Here is a 22,173-nt window from a genome sequence, read left to right on the forward strand (position 1 = left end):
TTAGTTAGAAACAAGGCAAGACTGGTTTGTAAGGGATATGCTCAGCAAGAAGGAATAGACTTTGAAGAAACTTTTGCTCCTGTTGCTAGACTTGAAGCTATCTGAATGTTCCTTTCTCTCTCAAGCTTTCAAAAATTCAAAGTATTTCAAATGGATGTGAAATCAACTTTTCTGAATGGAGATTTAGAAGAAGAAGTATACATTGAGCAGCCAGATGGGTTCATTCTTGGAAATGATCCAAACCTTGTATGTAGACTGAAAAAGGCTCTCTATGGTCTTAAACAAGCTCCAAGGGCTTGGTACTACCGTTTGGACAAATATCTTCATCAACAAAGTTTTTCAAAAGGATCAGCAGATAGCAATCTTTATATAAAAATTGAAAATGACAAGTTGCTAATACTTGTTGTGTATGTAGATGATATTATTTTTGGCAGCAATGAAGAAACTATGAGTCAAAACTTTGCCTCGGTAATGCAGAAAGAATTCGAAATGTCCCTGCTAGGTGAACTGACATACTTTCTTGGATTGCAAATCCAACAAAATAAAGACGGTATCTTCTTGTCTCAAACCGAGTACCTCAAGCAGATTTTGAAGAAGTATGGCATGGAAGATTCAAAACCAGTATGTACTCCCATGGTTACAGGATGCAGTCTTAGTGCGAATGATGAATCAGCTATAGTTCATCAACCAACATACAGATATATGATTGGAAGTCTACTTTATTTGACAGGTACCTGACCAGACATCATGCATGCAGTTGGAATAGTTGGAAGATTTCAGGCAAATCCAAAGGAAACTCATCTTCAGGCAGTAAAGAGAATCTTCAAATATCTTCAAGGAACTCAAAACTTTGGCTTATGGTATCCTAGAGATACAGATCTCACACTTCATGCTTACATAGATGCAGATTGGGCTAGAAGTGTGGATGACAGGAAAAGCACAAGTGGTGGTGCTTTCTTTATGGGTTCCAGATTAGTATCGTGGTTCAGCAAGAAACAAAGTTCGATTGCTTTATCTACAGCTGAAGCAGAATATGTGGCTACTGCATCTTGTTGCACCCAACTTCTTTGGATGATGCAAACTTTACAGGATTTCCAAATCACTTGTACTCCACCTATCCCCATCTTATGTGATAATACAAGTGCAATCAGCATTTCAAAGAACCCAGTCATGCATTCAAAAACCAAGCACATACCGATCAAGTATCACTTTCTCAGAGAACAAGTGCTTGAACAAAAAGTCAAGTTGGAATACATTTCTTCTAAGGAACAAGTGGCTGATATATTTACCAAACCATTGCCCAGGGAGACTTTTGAATACCTCAGGCAAAAGCTGGGGGTTGTCGACACATCATCCTGTTGTTAATTCTCAGACTGGTGCTTGTACGCGTACAAGGTTCAGGGGGAGCATAATTCATTGTTGGCATTATAGTATTACAGAAGGAGGAACATGTTGGGTAAATGAACTGTATCTATCCATGGCAATAAAGATGTTGAATTATATTATATGTAGGCAGTATAGCGCGGTTCCTATTTTATATATACCCAGAATAGCTCGACTTTCTGTCCTAAAGTCAGAGGGGCGAAATCAGGAGGAGCAAGCTCTCAGGGGGAGAAATAGTTAGGAGAAGCAGATATCCGCCCTTTGCCCTTGATGTCAAAGGGGGAGAGTGCTTTTTGAATGGTGTTGTTGCCATCAAGTCCAAAGGGGGAGATTGTTGGCATTATGGCATTATGAACATATGTTGAACTTGATGGCAACCCTCTCTTAGATGGTCATTTCTCTTATATACACCATGATGGGGACAAGAAGAGCCAAGAGGAGAGAAGAAAGGCCATATACACATGTATTAGAGAAGAAAGGCCATATACACATGTATTAATGTTATCGGAGGTATTTGGGCGCCTAAAACCCATATATGCATGCATTTATATTATCGGGAGTTGGTTGGGTGCGTAAAACCCATATATATATATGCTTTTACAATAATCAAAGGCCTTTTTCCTTTTTGGCAGAAACAACACAAGTTAAATATGTTTCGGCACATATGGACCCGATGGCATATCGCAACGGACCCGATGGTGGCATTAAAAATTGGTTTATATTAATATCGCATCCATGCGCGTCGGGGGTCCAGCTAAGTGACTTCGTTGAAACCTCCGATTGGGAGCGGACCCGATGAAGGCATCAATCATGGTTTATAACAAGATCGCATCCGCAGTATCGCAATACATAAAGGGTCGCCCACCTCAAATCCTCCGATTGCGATAACTCAGCGGACCCGATGGTGGAATTAAACTTGACGTATAATAATATCGTGTCCGATGCTTAAAAGCCCTGAATGCCGATTGCGATAAAGAGGTAGTGGACCCGATGGGAGCATTAAAGGCAATATATAATAATATCGCATCCGCAGTTCGGCATATATGCACGTCGGACTTCGGTGAAACCTCCGATTGGGAGCGGACCCGATGAAGGCATCAAAACATGGTTTATAAAAATATCGCGTCCGCAGTATATCGGAATACATAAAGGGTCGCCCACCCCAATCCTCCGATTGCGATAAGAGGGGTCAGACCCGATGAAGGAATTAAAAGCATTTCATATTAAATCGCATCCGCGGTGTTCGCCCATCTTATAATAGCCTCCCACTTCAAATCGCCGATAGCGATGAAAGGAGCGGACCCGATATATAAATAAAGGCTGGTTAATGGGGCATGTCGCATCCGATCCATCGGATCGGACGTCAGGAATAAACCATGAGATGAGCAGGCACCGGTAGCAATAAGGATTGGACCCGATATATTATTAGTTTGGATGCATTAAGTTAAAAGTCCGCCTTTTGTGGTTTGGACCATTTTCATCGTTTTCCCGCTTAAGCCTATTCTTAAGAAGATCGGTCAAAAACAGTTGCGCCTCAGGTTTTCGGATCCTATGGTTTCGATTCATGGTTTTATCAAATGCGTGATTATATAAAGAGAAAGGGGATCCGGTGGCAAAGTATCGATTATGAATTGAAGATCTTAAGGGAGAATAGATCGGCATTCTTATGATCTGTCAAGGAGCAATCTACTGAACCGAATTCAAGAAGAATGCGCGCAGGACGGCAGATCCGCATCGCTTCGGGGGTATTGCAGTACAGTTGAGAGCAGCCAACCACAGGGAAGTAGCAGTCATTCCTTAACTCTGATATAGCATCTTCTGTTGATTCGCTAAAGGTCTCTGGGTCCGGATATTGGGTTTGTCTTGTGTCTAGCCTCTGGGTGCTCTATAACATGTATGTCCTCTGCATTATGGTATGATTCTGGCATATACAACCTCTGATTAAAAGGTGACCAGATCAGATATTTATTTATAGCTAGTGCTTGGGTTGGCGCGTGGGTGATCTGCTATATAAAGAAAACATGTATTGATCTAAGGTTTGGGTATTTCTGAAGAATCATTTATACTTTATGATCATTTGATCTTCTTAGATCCAGTCTGAAAATTAATGAAACATGAACGGAGTAGGGGGTTGTAGCTCCCTTCTAGGAAAAACTGAAAACGAGAGAGAGAGTTGTAGCTCTCTGCAGGTTGCAGCCTGCGTACTGGTAAATGACTGCACCAGTACAAACTCATTGTAAAAGAAGTTTCTAATTGAAAGAAGATAGAGACATATTGCAGCAGGTGGTTTTCACCCACATTGGGTTTCCACCTTATATCTGGTGTTCTTTGGTGTGACTATCTATTTATCTTGTTCATGCTCATTATTTTATGGTACTGACATACAAAGTAACGATCAATATCTGAAGAATAATTCAAAGTATAAATAAGGAAGATATATTGAAAAGAACTTAATAATACTGATTCACCCCCCCCCCCTCTCAGTATTATTTCCAACAAGGACACCAAAGTATAAAGTAACATTTAAGGTAATAGGGTAATTGATGATGAGAATGGGCTCATGCACCATAGTTAATTGGTTATAATATGTGGTATGTAATGTTGTGATGCATAGCATAGAGGAGCGGCTGGTTGTATCCTTGACTATTCATTAATCTTAATTTAAATGACGAACATGTGAATTAAAATGAAAGGTAGTCATATGCCTTGTCAAACATATTTTACGAAGGGTCCAGGTAAACCATTTTATAAATCACTATATAGATTAGCATTCATGTTACATTTGTAAAAAGGTAGTAAGACATACGGAAACCAATCTATAGGTGAATTAAATTCACTATTATGTCCACCAATTAAATTAGAGCTAAGGGTAAGGGAAATTACGACAACTGAGGAGACTCTTCGAGAAGAAAGTCCTAATAATTGTCCAACATCTTCGACATGCAGAAGAGACAATAATGACCTAAATGAATTCATGAGAAGGAAAGCACAGTGAGCTATTCTCTCCACTGCAATCTCTCGGGAGTCAAAATAAAATATTAAATAATTGCAATTCTAATGGTCTAATGGGTTAACAGTCAAAATAAGATATTAAATAATTTCAATTATAATGGGTTAATTATCACGGTAAAAAATAAAAAATAAATAAATAAATAGGTATGTAGTTGAGATATGTTACATGTTTATTTATCATATATATGAGACATGCTATTTAGATTAAAGTATACAATTATTTAAGTTGTAAAAATATATAATAGATTTGGGATATATTTTTTAAATATTCAAAATTTAAATAAATGGAATTATAAATTATTAAAGATATCATTTTTATTTGAAAGTGTAGAGATGGATCAATTTTTTTATTTGTAAGTGTAGAGATGGATCAAATCTTTTGAGGTGCAAGTTCTCTTTAAAGTGTAAAATTTGAAAAAAGATTTGAACTTCTAGAAATTTGATCCTCTAAATGCCGGTTAAATTTATGGTTAAGATGGATATATATAATTTACATTGCAATTTCAAATATATAAATATATTCAACACCTTGAAAATTACATTACTTCCAATGTGTAGAGTACAAATTCAATTTGTAATTCCAACAAATATTTATTGGATGTCACATAAAATTGATCATGAAATATATATATATAAGGGCCAAAATGTAAATAGTGAGAGTATTTGGAATATTTAATACAACAATTTATTTTCTCAATTAATTTATATAATATATACATAGTTTACATTGAAGTATTTTATTTAATATGAAATCTTATTTATAATCACATTGTACACATTAAAAATATATATATATTAATATATTTTTAAATGTATGTCAATATTACTTTACTTAACTTAGCATATTGAAATATTTTGTTTATCACTGATGATATTAATTTTTTCTCTTTGAACACTAAGATATTTTACTATTGGTAATATTAAAATATTTTATTTTTACTTGCTATATATAAGTATCGATAAATTATTTTATTTTCACTTGCTCTATATAAGTATCGATGAAGTTATTATTGAAATAAATTAGTTAACATGCATATTTAAAAAGCTAATTTTTGTATTAAAATATTTTTTTAGAAGTTTAAAAATTAAACATCTTCCTCACACTTAAAAGTTTTTGTTTTTTGTTTTTTGTTTTTTGTTTTTTTATAAACACTCTATCTTTCTCTAAATTTGATATAAGATTATGTTACTCATATCTTACCACATCTCTTTTATGTTAATTGTACTATTAGCAACAAACTAATCAAATATCTATATTTACTTTTGTTTTTATAAAAAAAAATCTTTCTCACAAATATTTTATTTTTATTTTTAAAGATACATATTTCAATTTTAAATTGAAGACTTAGAATTACATGTCATCCTTATATTATACTATTACATTTTACCATATACCCAAGATAAAAATAACCCCTTTCTCATTTAATTAAAAATGAAGAAAATAAATTAAAGTTCAAATACGTTAGTTCATAGGATAAGTTAATAATTGAACAACAAATCTTTTAACCTCATTTCATTTTCGAATTAAGAACTACTTAAGTATATTTTTAACCAATTAGCATGTCATGTTGTTACGATAGAGATAAATTTAAAATATAAGAATAAGGAGAGATAAATTTAGTTTAAAGTAGATTAAACGAGAATTTTTAATAAGAAGATTATTGTGCATTGTTTTATTTTCACAGGTTTATTTATTTGGTATCATAATTCTATTGTCTTAGTGTTGAATTTTTTTTCCTTTTAATTTCATGGTTTTAGTGTTGATTTTTTTGTTAATAAATAATGTATTGTTTTAAATAAAGTTATGAAGGAAATTGGTTACTAGGAAACATCATTTCATGTTTTTTTATATAGTTATAGTTTAATAATCATTTTAGGTGTATCTTAACTTTGTAAAAAAATTAGATTAAGAGAGATTTGATTCTTCCCAGAATAAAAAAATAAGATAAATTTGAGTAGGTTTAAATAAAAAAGAAAATAGAAAATCTAAATAATAAAATTAAATTTAAAAATTAAATAAATATTATAATAAGATTAAGAAGTAAAAAAAGACATTTTAGATGTAATTGATAATGAAATAAGATTTGAAAGTGAAAATTTTCATTTTTATTATTGGTTCCCATTTCAATTATATATTTGAAGGAAAAGGATAGGCTTGAATTCATATTTTTTTATTTTCTATTTTATTATTTATGTAGTTGAAATAAAATTATATATATATATATATATATATATATATATATATATATATATATATATATATATTATTTTAATTTTTTAATAAAATAATTAGATAGTAATTTATATTTTAATTTATAAATTTATAATTTATATTTAATTTTATGTTATAATAAAATAATTGTAATTAAAAATAATTAAGATCATTCATGTCTAAGTCTCCATATTTTATATGTTAACATCATGCTATAATATTAAGATCATTGATGTCTAAGTCTCTATATTTTATATGTTAACATCATGCTACAATATCAATGTAAAGATTACCTTAGTGATGGCATGAGCCCTTCACACCAACAATATAATCTCCTTCCTCATTTATAACTTCAAACCATTCCTGTGCTAAACCCTGTGCCAATAGCCAATTTTTTGTGTGGCTCGAATTCAGATCATCTACATACGTCGAGACTACTTAGAACACATGTGAGTATAAGCGGAGAAAAAGGCAATCGTTACACGAATAAATACCAAGGTTTGATAGTCGTGGACTCGACATCATACACAGCAAAAGGAATCTCCATCATTATTTTCATGTCACTTACAAAATCCATGTGTCATTGAAATTGCCAGTGTTATCCTTATAAAATGTTCACTCACTTATTGTTTAGTCTTTCTATCACATTTTTTACTTTAGATGATGCTTAAACTAAAGGATAGGAACATCATATTGAAACTATCAATTCCCACAACACAATGAAAAGTGTAGTGAAGTAGCTCAGATATCTGCATTAATGGGTTCCGATTGCAACCTGGCATTCATTGAAAGGCACTTACACTCGTAATCAATTAGCAATGACATATAATTCAGATAAATTACTCCACAACTCATATGGTCACTGTTGCAGAAAACCATTAGTACGACACCGGCCTCACATGAAGAGTCTAACCATGTAGCTGAGATAATTTCATTGATAGTATTCTACTACACCCCTGCATTCGTTGTCTTACAGGGACAATACTGATTTTGATACGCAGCCACGTCTAATGCCATCCAATTAAGAGAAATTACTCGACAATTCCTACCAACACATGTGGTCATTGATATCCTTTTCGCAGGCCTGGAATCTATGAAAAATTGATGACGCTTTTTGCACTTTTCATACTTCATTTCAAGTTTTGAGTGTTGACTTCCCTAGAAAATCTCTTTCATTAATATATCTCGGAGAGTGCCTTGTTTTTCCCAAAATAGAGAGTCGATAATCTACACACTCTACAAACTATGTTATAAAACAGCAAGCATACAATATATATTCTCCTATTGAAGTTCAATATTCAGACTTTGGAGAACACGACAGCCATAGCCCTTTCTTAGCCTTGTGAGATAACAAAATTATAGCAGGACATTTTTAATGAATTCAAAAAGCATTAAAACCACTAACTAGGAGATCATCCAAGCATTTAAAAAAAAATGTCCAAGCAGTACATTCAATACAATATTTACTTTGTTAATTATTGTATGTGGAGTCATGGAAATTCAACTCCGATAATCTACACACTCTACAAACTATGTTATAAAGCAGCAAGAATACAATATATATTCTCTTATTCAATACAATATTTACTTTGTTAATTATTGTATGTGGAGTCATGGAAATTCAACTCCGATAATCTACACACTCTACAAACTATGTTATAAAGCAGCAAGAATACAATATATATTCTCTTATTGAAGTTCAATGTTCAGACTATGGAGAACACGACAGCCATAGCCCTTTCTTAGCCTTGTGAGATAACAAAATTATAGCAGGACATTTTTAATGAATTCAAAAAGCATTAAAACCACTAACTAGGGGATCATCCAAACATTTAAAAGAAAATGTCCAAGCAGCACATTCAATACAATATTTACTTTGTTAATTGAAATGCAATTCATGGTATTGTATGTGGAGTCATTGGAAATTCAACTCAAGGCACTAGATGTGGAGTTGTGCATGGATATTTAGGGGAGATTGAACTAAGACAATTCACCTATGAATAAAGATGTGGAAATGAAATCTTCAATTTCCAAAGTGCTTTGTTGTTACATTGTTATAAAATATGTAAAGTTATCGGTTCAATGGAAGACTCTCCTGAACATGAAATTCAATAGGTTCAACAATTTCAGTGCCCTACTCACCATGGATCTGCAACAATTGGACTGTGTGTTGTGGGTTGTGGGTTTGGAAAAGCCATATCCTCTTAAAATGAAATGTTGTAGTCACTCTGGCTGATCCAAAAAGTAAAATAAAAAGTTAGAGGGACTTATAAAATTTTAATGGTGTTTTGGGATATAAAGGTGAATAGAGATGGTCCTAGATTATGCCCTAAAACAATTTCTACTTGGTTAAGAGTTTGTTTTCATCTGCCTTAAGAAAATAGGTTAACAAACTAATACCCAAAGGCAGAAAAAGAAGTCCGTTTTTCACCTACCACCAACTTGTAATTCCAGGTGACATGATTTTCTTTGAATAAGAGTGATGAGTCAACTTCCATTCTCCCATAACAACTAATGATGATTTTCCTCACTACTGATCTAATACCTAAATTATAATAGGTCCTCTCATTGTGGAAAAAACAATATTAAATAAAACCAAATATTATAGATAAAATATTAAAAGCATTCAAACCTATCCATCCTAAATAGGTATTTAATATTTATGCAGCATCAATTGGTCACAAAGAAGAGTCGAACTAAATATTGAAACTCACATGTAGAAAATGTTACATCTTCTCTCACTCTATGTGAGTAGTTGTAGCGGCGTAATGAGACTCTGATGGGACCAGCCCTGTACACCTACGGATTAATAATTAAATGTTAATTGTATTTTTGATAGCTGTGTGGTTGGTTGACTTTATGGCACGGTATTGTGGTTTAATTGTTTTGAGGACAAGTGTCCTGGTCTTGGGGCTCGCTCCTCCCGCCTCTTACTATGCCCACGAAACCCTAAGCTTGGTCATTTCGTTGTTGTTTCACTCTACTACTCTGCGAGGTGAGGACTCTGGTTCTGGTTCATGTTGCTTCACAAGGGTTTCATTCCGCCGGTTCTGGGCATGAATTCCCGTGAGGGTTTCCACCTACATGCGTTGGTGATGCTTCCTGTTCTAGGCGCAGTGTCGAGGTTTCGGGTCTAGAACCCCTGGTCTCGTTCTCTGGTCTCAATATTGTTTGGCCCTCGTTATGTTTTGGTTGTGGGCTCTTGTTGTTTGCTCGCATCGTTTATGCTCTTGTTTTCACTGTGCTTGCTCCACTGTTTGATTATCTGCTTGGCATTTGTCACAGGTCATGGTTGTGGGGTGTCTTGGCTCTTGGCTCTCTTCCATCGTTCAACCAGAGGTGAGTTTGCTTTCCTTGCTATACATTTCTGCCTCGTTTTCTTCTATCTCTAACTGTTTTTCTCCTTGTGGGCATTGAGCACTCTACGGCCATGACCTTGGTCCGTGGCTTCCTCACTTGTTCGCACGGGCTAGGCTCCTTCAGTAAGTTCTTCGGAAAACCCTTACCTCTCCTTACAGTTCTATATTTATGGTTTTATTTTTCTAGCTCTAATGGCCTGTTTGTGGCCATGCAGGTGTGCGACCGGGCTCTCCGTTCACTGGTCTCGTGCCATGTCTCCTACACTCGTATCGGGTAGGGTCGCTCCTGGTTATTCCTCTGTTTGTCTGTCCGAGGTGTTTGTTGTAGACAGTATTTTATGGGTCTGTCATTGAGGGTTTGTTCGACTTCACTGTGTCTTGGCCTCACTGTGTATTTATGCTTCCGGCTATTTAACTTATGATTTATAATTGTATCGGTCCTATGGTGACCTAATGTTTGTGTTTGGCACTGTTAATGGAGGAACTCTGTTCACAAGGCTTGCCTGTACTTGGTGACTGTATTTTGGACTGGTGATATTCGATACTGATATATATATATATACACAGTGATTTCGTTTTGTAATTAAATAGCAATGAAAATGATTTGAGTTCTATTGGTACCTGTAGATGTTTGCTTATTCCTTCGATAGTGATTTTCTTGTTTCTTCTGCAAACCCGCTCCGTTGTCTTGTTGAACTTGTCCGGATGCTCTTCTTGCTTCTGTGTTTACTATTCACTCTCTGTCATCGTTATGATTTGGGAAAGAAAATGAATTTAACTAGATTAGGCAAAAATATTTAAGTTGCAATATATGAGTTCAGATTTCTTGTTCTTCAGAATGTTTTCGTGCTTCATTTCATTCAATACTATGATGGTCAAAAATTACAGTAACTGTTTCCTTCCTGCTTTTTGTAAACACTCACTGTACAATTATTAAATTGTCAGTGGTTACATTTAGTTATACTTTGACGATTGTTCTTTCTTCACTGTAGTCTAAATTCTTTCTTCACTGTAGTCTAAAAGTAAATTTAAAAAAACAAAAAAACAAAAAAAAAAACGTAAACAAAAACTAAAAGTGGGCACCCGTTCCTAGAAATTTAAATGAAAATTAAAAAAAAACTAATTGAAACATATCTGTTTGCAAAGACAAACACTCCAGCCATGACCTCCCTGAGCTGGATGCTCCTGCATCAAAATCCAAGCCATAGAGAGCAATGGGATCAAATACTTAAACTCGATTGGACTTATTGAGAAACTTCAAGTTCATACCATTCATTAGTTACTTACAAATCCAAGTACAATCTTCTGGTTACAATACTATGAAATGCACAAATCGAAGTAGAATCTTCTGGTTACAATACTATGAAATGCACAAAGAATAGATGACCAATTCAACCGATACCAAGGGTTTATGACGTAGTTAAGATTTTTTTTACCATTTATGTGCTAGTGAAGCCATACAGTATCTATGAGACTTCTCTCGTAGTGCAAAACACTAAAATAGACACTCAGATGATTTGCCCGAGCCAATGTCTTTCTCAACATAATGATTTGCATATACAAGTTTAAAAAGCACCTCAAGCCTTGTAGAAGGGAGTAGACTGCAATAATTCCATCTACAATGACAAATAATTTGGATTAAAAAATGAACCCATGTCAGACTTTCTCAGCCCTACACTGCTTCAAAATGTACCTATTTTCAAAATATCAGTAAGTGTAGGATTTAACCCATAAGTGTAGGTTTTTCAGAAGTACGACAGAAACAAAATCATATAAAACTCACAGTAGTGTTTTCAGCAATGTGAATCAGACATGTTTCTACAATCCGATTATGTCTAGTATCACAAACGCAGTTCCTACGATGATTGTTGAAACAAACACAAAAATCAACACAGTAAAACACAATATCACCTCTGTCATCCTCAAGCCTCCTATCAATCACATGGATTACATTATTGTCACGAGGAATCAATCATAGGGGTTACATTATTGTCATGAGGAGGAATGATTAGAAGCCCAGAAAACCTGTTGGCTAGCCCTTTAATATCATCCACCATTTCATTACCACCTTATGCCTCTCTTTCCAGACTTTCATCCAGACTTCTTCCATCCCCATGCACCATTCCTTCTACTTGGCCCCGTTCTCCTACACCTTCTTCTTATGCATGTGCAATTCATTTTAGGTCTGTCCAAGCCATTATTTCAAGCTCTGTTACTGCTGCTTATGGTGCCAAACGACATAGAATTGGGGATGGATATGGGTATCGCATCAAAATCCCACAAATGGAAAAGGAAAGTGGGAAGAGGAATCAACAATGTGTGATTCTCAAGGAATCCCAAGTGGAGGCACAGTCACAGCCAAAGCCTGCACTAGAAGAGGAGGAGAAGGGTAAGGTTAAGGTGGTGGTGAAGACTCCCAGGAAGCAAAGGGTTTTATTGAAGTTAAGTTGGCTTGAGAATAACATAGGGCTTGCTCTAAATCAGGTGGTTCTTGGTCATGTGACTATTAGCGCAGGCCCTTCTTGCTTTGGCCAGGAAGGATGCATGGGAAGAACTCAAAGCCAAGCTGGAGAGCATATCTTGGGAATCTCAAAAGCGCACAATCATTCTTCTTAACCAAGCGACGGATATAATTAACTTATGGCAACAAGTTGGAAGCAATATATATAGATTCAGACGTAGAAATGTACGTATGTTGTTTCTGACTATGTTTTTATTTATTTATTTTTCTAGCCCGCAAGGATTTGGGGATTTTGAATCGGTGACGTATTGCGAAGAGGAGTAACATAATAATGCACCTATTTACGATCAATTTCTTCGTCAACTTCTATATGTTACAAACTGCCAATAATGATTATCACAAATTCATATATCCTAGGGATACAAATTCTTTTTCCTCCTGGTTATAGGGTGCACTTCAACTGAACGTAGGTTGGCAGTTTGTCATCTTGTAAGTGTTTTCAAACTCCAAAATTTAGATTTCCTATTTCTAAAATAAAACGACGAATGAAATGATGAAGTCAAGTTTCAGATTTTAATACCCTTTAGTCCGCGACAAGAATAGAAGTGGTTGGACATGATGAGACTTGATAATTAATTGCCATTAAAACCAAACGTAGTCCCTCAGGTTGTAGATGTCATACCATGCTAGCTTTAAATGTTAGTCATTGTGAGATGCTGACCAAGGCCAACCACCATTCATGGTGGTTGTACTTTGGTAAAATTCTAGATATGCAAGACATCTTGGTGAAAATTAATAAAACCAACTACAAGCATGAAATCAATTAGCTAGCGAGCCGACCGTACTCACCGATCGAGTTAAATTATGCGAACTTTTAACGAGTCCCAGTAGCTCAACTTGTAAACTATGCAACTATTCACAATTTGGTACCCAACTCAAATATGGGTACTCGAGATTATGATGGTTAAATTTATGGTTAAAACGTCAAATTTTTTTAACCAGTCACTTTGATGTTCGAATTTTTTTAAGCACCATATAATATGTTTAAAAGGTCAAAATACGTTCTGCGGGACGTCAAACTGCAGGCCTATTGGTATTTAATTGCAAAAATAGATATGGACGACACTATTGGTTCAGATATTCAATGTAAGTGGTAAATTTATATCTCACTTATAAATTGCAATAAGTGACTTTTGACTTTATTTCCCCAGAGATTTTATAGAATATTTTCATTGGAATTTAATCAACAACATCAATGGATGTGGTAGGCAATTCAAGAACAAACCAACCCTCACTTAGATTTAATCTTTTTGTTTTTTTATCACGCCCACATTAATTCTCATGTGATTGATGCCATGGCAAAAAGCATGTGAATTGACAAAAAATGCAAAGAACAAAACGTGGAGCAGAGGACTACTCTTCTCAGTATTACGAATCAGTGAAATAAGATTATGTTGGAAACATCATTAATAAATGACTCGAGTGAAACTCGACTTAAAATGGACTAAATGAAACTAAACTAGGAGACTTGGAGGGACAATTTTCACACCTAACAGTGGGTTCGAATTAGATTCTCCAACACTCCCCCTTAATTTCAACCACATAAAATTTAATTAAGATATGTGTTGGTCTATGTGTGAGCTAGGCTTACAAACTAAAAAATTGACTTCAACTACATTTACTTTTCTTCTTCTCTTTTTCCAGATCCTATGGTCTCTAAATTGTTTCAGCTTTTTCTCTTTGTTGTATCCCTTCTTCTCTTTTTCCAGATCCTATAGTCTCTAAATTGTTTCAGCTTTTTCTCTTTGTTGTATCCTTCAAACCTCAGTTTCTTCATTTGTTGGTGCAGGGCTTCCATTCTTCCAGGTTGTCTAAGAATATCTTGAAGTTCTTCAAAAAACAAGTTGTATGTGGGCTACTGCCACATATTATCTCTTGTAGTGTGCTTTCCATCATCAATTTGTTGTAACATAAGACAATAATACATTTCCATCTCTTCAGGACTCCAATACTTGAAAATTTAATCGATGTTCTCATCATCCAAGATGTCTTCAACATGCAATTATGCATCTTCTAGGCAGACTTTATGAAGGCATGGTGTTGCAAGCCATGCTTCAAGGAAATTTAATTCTTCTTTATAATTGTTTTGTTTACCTAGCACACTAAAAATCAACATTAAAATTAAAAATATTTGCAGAACCGCATTGCTTTTGTTCCTTCTGCTCTACAATGAGAGATTTCTCCTGTTGCGCTTCCTTTTCTTCCTCTGTCTTTGTTTTCTTTTGATGGGCTTCCTTCTTTGTCTTTGTCTCTGTCTCTATCTCTGTCTCTTCCACTTCTTTACTAACCTGTGTTGCTGCAAACAGGTTGTCTTCCACTTGGTTTTCAGATTCAAGTGGGATTATCTCACCAAATAGCATCATGTCAATATGATGTTTTTGTTGCATCACCTGCAACCATTCATCATTAGCCAACAATTCTTCATCAAAATTTACATCAACAATATTTGTTGGATTCACCATAGCATTGACTGCTCCAATGGCAGCGTCATTGCCCTGTAAGCTCTGTTGCTGGATTCACCAAATTTTCATCAGCAACTTCTGTTGTTGGATTCACCATATTGTCATCAACAAAATCTGTTGTTAGGATCACAAAAATCCTTATAATTCTTGTGATGCACCTATTAGTAAAAAAAACCATTATGATACTCATGAAGCACCTATTATTACTCGTGATGAACCACCATTAAATTATATTAGAAGGGATAAATCCAAATAACCGATGAAGCCGATAAAATATTATATGCTAATATTATTATAGTGATCACTCCCATGAAAGAAAGCGTTAACTTATAAACGTTGTAGCCCTAACATATTAATTTAGTTATAAACAATTATATTATTAATATATTTAATATGTTTTACTTCCATATATGTTACTCTGTCACAAATTGCTTTAATATGTTTTACTTGCCTATATGCTACTCTGTCCCAAAATTCTTGATAGGGGTAATTGGGGAAGAAGGGGGAAGTCACCACCCTTTAAGTTCAAGGATTCAATATTTAATAGAAAAATTAACAATTAAGTAGGTGTAAATTACCTTTTTTGCATTTAGAGAGAAATTTAAATGGTGGAAAGAGAAGTAAGGATAGAAACCAGATTTAAATATAATGTTGAAATTGCGAAAAAGGTAGGAAGTTGGGTTATACATACTAAAGGCATTAAAATTAGGAAAATTAAGTATATGAAAATAATTGATGTAATTATAACTAAAGACGATAAGAGAAAAAGTGTTCTAAATGCTCATAAATATAACAAGAGATTGTACTATGCATTGATGAATTGTAAAAACATATGAGGAAGTTCAATGATGGGGTTTTCCAAAAGATAGAAGACTTGGAGTTTCCCCAATTAAAAATAGGATATTGAAGTTCCACACACCATCCACATTTACTCATCATGTATATAAATTCTCTCTATGATAATTTTTTATAGAAGACTTGGAGTTCCCCAATTCAAAATAGGATATTGAAGTTCTACACACTATCCACATGGACTCATCACGTATATAAATTCTCTCTAGGAAAATTTGTATTATTCATAGTAGCGGCAACAAGGCTTCAACGATAGGAGAAGTAGGCTCTTAGTTTATTAGTTGATTACTAGATTGTTTGAGGTATTTCTGTCTTTCTAGTTTTATTACTATCATCAAATGGTTCGTGTGGACTTAAACCATAGTATTGTAGTACTAGTTTTGTTTCCTTAGTTACAGGCTAGTATTGATAGCAATATTTGTATGTATTTTTGACAAAAATTAGTATAAATACTACCTAATTACACAATATAAATATATATATATATGCTAAGAACTTCCATTAGATATAATACAATTGTTTCTACAAAGAACACATAATATTACATTTTGAAAAAATGAAAAGAAATTCCATAACAGTACACACGTTCAAGAGCCTAGAGAACTAAAGATACTAGACAAAGGGTTCCAAGGGTCAAAAGGAGAACTTCATACTCTCAAAGTGATACCAAGGTGAGCGTAAATGATAACACGTGAAACAATTTATGAAGTGTTGCAATAAATCAAACTAGTGTGAATCAAAAGTTTCAACACAAGCAAGTCACAAATAATTTCGTAATAATTTCGTTTGTACATTAAACTACGTAGCATGTTTAATGGAATGGAAATGATACTTGGAATTAGATCAACTTAACTGATAAATTGAATATCTAAAAAGAGTCTTTGAAATGGTCTATATGGTGGGTGTTGTTTGGGATAATGATCATTTTGATATGGTTATATGAGGGAAAGAAATGTTAATGTTAAGGTATTCTAATTTTTCTTCCAAAACTGGAGAAGGAAGTAGGGATTCAACCGATTGGCAAATTTGATTTTGTTTATTACATTGCATAGATAAATTGGTAAGCAATGGCTTTGATAAATGGCATAGCTAATTTTTGGAATTAAGGTACAAAAGGTGGCATTCACAGTTAGTAAATCTGAACTAGGTTTTTGGATTCTTTGACTAATTCTTGGATATTGTTCTGCAATAAAAAAAAAAAAAAAAAGTGCTTAGAACAAATCTATGGTGAATGCATATGGATTGTAAAATTTATTTTTTGGCATGTGCATTGCTACCTCTTCCACTTCCTTAAAGTAAATTTCACTCATTAGGGCTTCATTATGCTCAGAAGTGACCAAAATAAGGATACATGCTAGAATCTTTTCAATTGCTTGAATGAAATTAGAAAGGGATTCTTTCATTATATTATTATAAAATCATGTGAGCTACTTTTGAAGGTCCTTCTAATCAGTTAATTTCTTACCTATTCCATCGTACAATGAGAAAAATATGTTACGATGTTGATGTTTTATCATGGAATATTGAAATAATTTTGTATTTTGTTCACCCTCCTTTAGCCAATTGATTTGGGACTTTTGTTTCCATTGTGTCTCCTCTTTCTTTCCTCATTCCTTTAGATATGTTAACATGCTTCCTTCATACTCGGCGAGATCATTGGTGCACCCTTATAAAATTATTTATTGGTGAATGGAATCCATCTAACTTCCAAATTTCTATTTGGATTGGAATATATTCCCAAGCTCTTCTTTATTATGTTTTTTAATATGAAATATAGGGATTTTAAGTTTTTATTGAAATTTAAAAAAGGAGTAGGGGTTGGTGAGTTCTATATCTTACCACCATAAGCTGACTTCTTCTACAGAGGAGGGATCTTGAAGCCAAAAGCTATCAGACATGAAGAGTTGGTTATTGGGGGTTTCTTTTTAGTCTAGCTCAAGGTATATGGGCAAATGGTCAAAGTTAGAGGAGGGAAGATAGATTCTTCAATAAAGATATAATTTTAAGGAAGGGTTTTAGAAACAATAAATCTATGAAGACAATAAGTGATTGGTGCTTACCTCGTGTTTTTTTATTCCAAGTCAACGCGTCATTGACTATGTTAACATAAATGATGCTCAAATATATAATGGTTTTCTTGAAGAAATCAGAATCAATTTCTAGGCATCTAATACCTCCCTTCTTTCCTTCCAATTCTTTAATCATATTGAAATTTCCTCTAGTTATGCATGTGTCCTCTTGTATTAGCTTTCTAAGTTGAGAGAGGTAGTTTAGAAAATCAACCTTTTTTGTTATTATATGTGGACCATAGATAGTGAAAAGGAATGATATTAACTTGACTCTAATAATCTAGAGCACCCAACAATGATGGGATGGGCATCAAACCAATTGGTGAATTCTACAACTATAAGATTCCATAGAACTGCTAGTGCTCCATCAATCATTGAGGAGCCTATGGTTCCCTTTGTAGTTGATGCCCCTGATGTTTGATGATATAATTTCCATTGGGAGGAAGAAAATACCTTTGAGATCAACATTACCTTTACAATTTTTTCTAGCTTTCTCTCGCTTCCTAAATCAATTCCTTCATGGTATTTCCACATATTTCCTTTTACTCCTTGGATTGCTTACTTGTGTCCTTTAATGAGTGAGCATGGACCTTTGGTCCTGAATCTAACGAGTTTGTTCTAATTGAAGTAGGGGCTTCACTTCATTTTCACTTTAAAGCAAGATTGATGGAGGACCATCACCTATAGTTAATAGATTTACCTTGGTTCTTTCGCTTTCCACTCTTCTATTATTAATGATAAGGTCATTTCATCCATGTCCATATCTTTGAAACTATTTTGGAAGCTCCTTTGAGTTTTCCAAAATTTTCCATTTTTTATCAATGCATCTCGTTTTGGGTTTTACTGGGATGTTGAGCTTTGTGGATTCTACATTAGTTCCTTTTCCATTTGTTTTGTTACTTTTAAATATCCAAAAGTTTTCTTGGATTGAAGTGCTCCCTTGTAGAGATAACATAGGCTTCATTTTCCCCTTTTTGTATTTACTTTATAGAAGCCCTCAAGGTTTGTGGTTGGGGTCTATGATGGTGTTATAGTGAGCTAGGTTGAAATGGAATTCTTTGGATAGATGGTTCTACGCATGGTGACCTATGCAATGAAAAGGGACATGCTGTTAATCCAAAGGTTTCATCAAGTCTTCACCATGATACAATATCTATATTGATTCTAGTGGGGTCTAAAAAAATTACATGTAAATGCAAGTTCTGGCATGTGCTACATACCTTCCACTCTTGGTAACCTCTAACATTTTGGAGAAGTATATATTTCCTTTTTTTCTGCCTTCAAATATTTCTTCTTCCCAATACTTCTTTGGAAGGGAGACTAATATAAACTAGATTGGGTCACCAAGAATTTTTCCTTTCTAGGTAGTATCTTGGAGTACAAAGTCTCGAGAAGAGACCAATGTTGTTGAAGAAATAAGGGTCATTTTTAAAAACTCACGTTCACTCTTAAAGATTGGTAGAGATCACTATGAAAATTGCCTTAGCTACAGGCTCTAGATCTATGTGTCCTTTTGGATGCCATTTTTTCTTTATCCATACTACTAGATCATGCTCTGATGGGCATATGCCTATGAATTTGAAGAACAATGAATGATCCTTCATGTGTTGAATAAACCCCACTATTTTATCGAATCTAACTTCATACTTGGGTATTTCCATTGTCATTAGGAGACAATGATTTTGATTTCAACTTTGACACAATATGTCTAATTTTTTTTTATCATCATATGGGATTAAATTTTTTCTAGTTGTAGAGGTTTTCCTATGGGGTGAATAATGAGGTGTTGATGTTGGGTTCTACTTTGCTCTGGTGGATGAATCTCCCAAAACAACATTACAGTAGGAGGCCTTTGCACAAAAAATAGTCAATTGAAATAGAGATACATACATTTATTTATAGTTATGAAATCAAAATCAAAACTTGGATGACATATTTATATTATTTTATTAATTTTTTATTATAATTAATTTAATTGTTTGTAATGATTTATTCTTATAATTTATCACTAAAGCACCTCTTCTTTATCCATTCACCAATCATTCAACAACAACATGATACACTTTAAACCAACCATACTTTCTCAACGAAGACTTGCTCCATTAGCAAAAATGAGTTAACAATGCAGTCACCATAATGGTTCAAATCTTACCAATGAGTATATAAAATATATCTTAATATATAATAATTTAAGCTCAGACATTATCATATAATTTTTTTAGTTCGTATAGATTAACTATGCAAATTTTCAAAATTATTGTTATATTTCTATTTTATAAAATAGAGTTATCTATATTTTTTTTAACTCAATTAAGTTCCCCCACCCCCACCTAGTCTGAAAACCAACCCTTCATAGATCATCTTTTTAATGTTGTTACATTACACATTGTGTATTGTCATTATAATAGTTATGTATTATGAAACTACTTTGCAAAGCTTGTTAGATCACAACATCTTGTTATAATGAATTCTTCTCCCTTAACATCTACTTTGTAGTTAATACGAGTGCTTATTTTGATTGAAAAAATAATTTGTAATTTATATATATATTATTATTATTAATGTGATCAATTTATTGTATTTATGTGAAAAAAATTAATAATTTTTTTCCAAATTAATTAGATAATTTTTTTTAAGATATAAAAGAAACCTAATTAGCCCATTAATAAAATTTCGCTCATAAAAACACACTACATAAGATTATCCCCTAAAAAATATTAACATCAAAACACATCCCCAAATACAACCCATATAAAATATATATATATATATATATATATATATTAAAAAAAAGCTGTGATGGAATCAAAAACACTGCCGGAAATTAAAATTTTCCATTAACAAGATCTCATTCACACATAAGACATGTAAGCACCGGTGAGGACACCATCTCATTCACAAATAAGACATGTAAGCACAGGTGAGGATTATACTCGTATCAAATGTTTTAATCAAGTTTGATCTAGTACAAATAGAAATCTTATCCTTAGGACAAACCGATGTTTATTTGCATAAAGCACTTGTTTCCCGCATTTTACCCCTTTACATATTTTCTGTTTGGCTTTACTATTGTAAAACTCCCCAACCTTAAATTTTAATTATAAAGGTGTTTATCTCTTCAAAAGATTAACACCACCATTTCAAAATTCAACTTCCATATCAAAGAGACAGAGCAGAAACACATCAAGGAATTTGTTCAAAAGATTAACAACACTATTTCAAAATTCAACTTCCATATCAAAGAGACGGAGCAGAAACACATCAAGGGATTTGTTCGCATCGGTGTGGACACGGGCAAGGGAATTTTGGCAATGTTTAAGTCGGCTGCAACTCTAAACGACAAACATAGCGAAAGACAATTTGTTGTTAAAGAAGTCTTCGTTTCACATGGAGATGTGTTTTTCGAGTCGGTAGGTTTTCAAAGTGGAGGAGGAAAAAATATGCTTTACGGTTATGGATATTTTCTCCCTGGGAAAAATATTCTGATATGTATTCATGTTATATTATTTTTATAATATATAAGATAATAATAATATTGAATTTTTTTGAATTATATAAATTGAATGATTAAATATTAAAACACCGTAAATTTGACATTACCAAAATTAAAAATTTTAAAAATAAATAAATTTTAATATTATTTTAATTTATTATTATTATTATTAATTAAAAAATGATATATAAGTTAAATATATATACATTAAAAAAAATCATTTAATACTATTTTTAACTCTAGAGATTTATGCCCACTTTATTATAAAGATCTTTAACTTGTAAATATATTGTGTTAGAATGCCATAGATCAATTCTATGTCTTACTAATATCACATAACTAGAAAATCATAACTATTTTTGAAATAATCTTTAACGTGCCATATGATACTATTACTAAGAATATTTTTAAAATATTTAGTGCGGGATAATTTCATAGTATCTGTAAGGAAATCTATGTGTTTCATTAGTCAAATAATGTTACAAATAATTATATGAAGTGTGGTCTCAAGATAGGGAAACTATCTTGGACACACAATCACTTGGTTGAGATAATCTCTCAACCACACACCAATCTAGAAAACAACTCCTAACTAATAGGAACATACTCCTTTACATAGCAAGAATCACAACTGAGACAAACAAGAAATACATTTTCCATCACACCCCGTTAATGACTACTTATCTCGATATCAATTTGCAATGTCTAGTTGTGGTCAAACATAACAAGAGAATATGTTGACGTCCATATAAACAAACAACCATCCACCGGAATGCATGGGTGCCCAACGGCTGCAACCGCTAGTTTAGT

At 33.5% G+C, this 22,173-nt stretch overlaps 1 pseudogene; it reads left to right on the forward strand.

The window, feature by feature from the left end:
* Positions 1-11,970: 11,970 nt before the first annotated feature.
* LOC149199766 (uncharacterized) lies at positions 11,971-12,751 on the forward strand (annotated as a pseudogene).
* Positions 12,752-22,173: the final 9,422 nt, after the last annotated feature.

The sequence above is a fragment of the Pinus tabuliformis genome, chromosome 2_1 (assembly GCF_031772625.1).
Source record: "Pinus tabuliformis cultivar Carrire ecotype Pingquan chromosome 2_1, CPIR1, whole genome shotgun sequence".
Taxonomy (NCBI): domain Eukaryota; kingdom Viridiplantae; phylum Streptophyta; class Pinopsida; order Pinales; family Pinaceae; genus Pinus; species Pinus tabuliformis.